The 3561-nt window shown below is 39.6% G+C and overlaps 1 non-coding gene across 1 annotated transcript; it reads right to left on the bottom strand.

Annotated features, from left to right (window-relative positions):
* Positions 1–214: 214 nt before the first annotated feature.
* On the bottom strand, positions 215–287 carry TRNAG-UCC (transfer RNA glycine (anticodon UCC)). The gene has a single exon. It is a non-coding gene; the product is annotated as a tRNA-Gly (tRNA).
* Between the last annotated feature and the right edge of the window lie 3274 nt (positions 288–3561).

The raw sequence follows: 3561 nt of genomic DNA, 5'->3' as shown, positions 1-3561 counted from the left end.
TCTCCAGGATCATTTCATGGAGGGACAGTGGTTTATCACAAATTCAAAGATTTGCCTACCACTTTATAATTTGTTGCTGTTGCTGCTATATCCATGTACCATCTGTGTTGTTACATACTTAATATTTTTATTTACAGTCACCTTTTATTTTATTCTTTTATTTTATTTTATTTTTTTATTTCTTGGCTGCTCTATGCAGCTTGTGGGATCTCAGTTCCCTGACCAGGGATCGAACCCGGGCCCCCTGCAGTGGAAGCGCAGAGTCCTAACCGCTGGACCACCAGGGGACTCCCTATGGTCATTTTTTTAACTTTAGCATTACCCTAACCAATTGTTACCTATGAAGTTATGGATTTTATGTTCCATTATACACGCATGTACTTACACACACACACACACACACACACACACACACACACAATTTTAAATAAATACATAACAATTTAAAAAATTTTCCGACATACCACTAAAATTATCGGGTGCATGTACCCTACCTCAGGAACACTGGCCTAACCTGCGGTGCTCAGAGCAGAATGGAGGTAGATTCTCTCAGGCTTGCATGGAGCACGGGTCAGCTGTGGCCGTGGGAGCCTTCCTGGCCAGTGGGTTGGGATCTAAGCCGCCTCTTCTCTACATGAGTCCCAGAACATTCTCTTCATCTCTGGGGGCAAAGGCAGCTAGAAGGTGCTGTGTGTAAACCTTTAGACTCGCTCCACACTCCTACTAGCATTAGGGCATTCTCCCCAAGTTTCTGTTCTTTCTTCTCTTAGTGGAGCTGATTTGCCCTGCTCTGCCTGGCCCTGGGCTGAGCCTCTGTTGTGTAGGCAAATCAGCTGACTTGAGGGGGTTGCCCCTGGAACTCTGAATGGTGTCCTCGGTCCCAGAGAGGGATGCTCAGTTCTGCTGAGTCTCCAGAGTCTGCTTTTCTTTGCTTGATATGTCTCCTAACCCTCTTTTTTAAAGGTTCATTTAAATTTTTTAAAATTTATTTTATTGAAGTATTGATACAACGCTTATACCTTTTTAAAATATTTATTTATTTATTTATTTATTTTTGGCTGTGTTGGGTCTTCGTTTCTGTGCGAGGGTTTTCTCTAGTTGCGGCCAGCGGGGGCCACTCTTCATCGCGGTGCGCAGGCCTCTCACTGTCGCGGCCTCTCTTGTTGCGGAGCACAGGCTCCAGACGCGCAGGCTCAGTAGTTGTGGCGCACGGGCTTAGTTGCTCCGCGGCATGTGGGATCTTCCCGTACCAGGGCTGGAACCCGGCTCCCCTGCATTGGCAGGCAGATTCTTAACCACTGCACCACCAGGGAAGTCCCCAACGCTTATATCTTAAATGTACAGCATGATGAATTTTTATATAAATATCCATGAAGCCACCACTCAAATCAAGATACAGTCTTGCACTATTCGATACAGTAACTACTAGCCACTCTGTCTACTAAGCAGTTCAAGTCTGGCTAGTTGGAATTGAGATGTGCTGTGAGTGTAAAATACACTTCCAACAACTTAGTACAATAAAAGGGAACATATGTCATTGGTGGTTTGTTTATAGTGATTAAATACCCAAATGACAATATTTTGGATATATTATATTATATTAAATACAAATATATCCTTAAAATTAATTTCACCTGTAAATTTTAATTTACATATGCAGCTTACATTATATTTCTTTTGGACAGCACTGATTTAGAACATTCCCAGCATGCCAGAAATCTTCCTCATGTCCCTTTTTCTTCAATCCCATCCCTAAAGGTAACCCCTAGAAGATATGTAGAACCTACACTTAGGCAAAATGAAGATAATAAACATACCCACCATTTCAAGTCAACTGCTGTTAACACTTGAAATACATATATCCATCTGTACATTTATCTGTATGTATACTGGCAAAAATGGCATCATACTACAATTATATTTTTTTCTAACAGTTTATTGTACTGTACCCATCTGTCCATGTCTATGAGTATTCATCTACAGCATAGTTTTACAAGGTAAATAATGTTCTATTTTATGGATGTGCCATAATTTAATAAATCCCCATATTCTTTTTTTAAAAAAAATTGAGGTATAGCTGATTTACAATGTTGTGTTCGTTTCTGCTGTACAGCAAAGTGCTTCAGTTATACATATATATGTATTCTATTTCATATTCTTTTCCATTATGGTTTATCACAGGATATTGAATATAGTCCCCTGTGCTATACAGTAGGGCTTTATCGTTTATCCATCCTATATATAATAGTTTGCATCTACTAATCCCAAACTCCCAATCCTTCCCTTCCCCAGCCTCCCCCTCCACCACCACCTTGGCAAGCACAAGTCTGTTCTCTATGTCTGTGAGTCTGTTTCTGTTTCATAGATATGTTCATTTGTGTTGTATTTTAGATTCCACATATAAGTAATATCCTATGGATTTGTCTTTCTCTTTCTGACTTACTTCACTTAGTATGGTAATCTCTAGTTGCTTCTATGTTGCTGCAAATGGCATTACTTTGTTCTTTTTATGGCTGAGTAATATTCCATTGTATATATGTGCCACATCTTCTTTATCCATTCCTCTGGCGATGGACATTTATGTTGTTTCCTTGTCTTGGCTATTGTAAATAGTGCTGCTATGAACACAGGGGTGCATGTATATTTTCTCCAGATGTATGTCCAGGTATGGGATTGCTGGATCATATGGCAGCTCTGTTTTTAGTTTTTTGAGGAACCACCATACTGTTTTCCATAGTGACTGCACCAACTTACATTCCCACCAACAGGGTAGGAGGGTTCCCTTTTCTCCACACCCTCTCCAGCATTTGTTATTTGTAGACTTTTTAATGATGGCCATTCTGACCGGTGTGAGGTGGTAACTCATTGTAGTTTTAATTTGCATTTCTCTAATAATTAGCAATGATGAACATCTTTTCATATGTCTATTGGCCATCTGTATGTCTTTGCAGAAATGTCTATTTAGGTCTTCTGCCCATTTTTCGATTGGGTTGTTTGTTTTTTTGTCATTGAGTGTATGAGCTGTTTGTATTTTTTAGAAATTAAACCCTTGTCGGTCGCATCGTTTGCAAGTATTTTCTCCCATTCTATGGGTTGTCTTTTCACTTTATTTATGGTTTCCTTTGCTATGCAAAAGCTTATACAGTTTTATTAGGCCCCATTTGTTTATTTTTGCTTTTATTTCTATTGCCTTGGGAGACTGACCTAAGAAAACATTGGTACGATTTATGTCAGAGAATGTTTTGCCTATGTTCTCTTCTAGGAGTTTTATGTTGTTATGTCTTATAGTTAAGTCTTTAAGCCATTTTGAGTTTATTTTTGTGTACGGTGTGAGGGTGTGTTCTAACTTCATTGATTTGCACGCAGCTGTTCAGCTTTCCCAATACCACTTGCTGAGAAGACTGTCTTTTCCCCATTGTATATTCTTGCCTCCTTTGTTGAAGATTAAACCATAGGTGTGTGAATCCCCTTACTCTTTTTTTTTTTTTTTTTTTTTTTTCTTTTTTCGGTACGCGGGCCTCTCACCGCTGTGGCCTCTCCCATTGCGGAGCACAGGCTCCG

The sequence above is a fragment of the Lipotes vexillifer genome, unplaced genomic scaffold (genome assembly GCF_000442215.2).
Source record: "Lipotes vexillifer unplaced genomic scaffold, Lipotes_vexillifer_v1.1 scaffold3365, whole genome shotgun sequence".
Classification (NCBI taxonomy): domain Eukaryota; kingdom Metazoa; phylum Chordata; class Mammalia; order Artiodactyla; family Lipotidae; genus Lipotes; species Lipotes vexillifer.
Note: the sequence above shows the minus strand (reverse complement) of the source record. Positions and strands in the feature narration are given on the sequence as shown.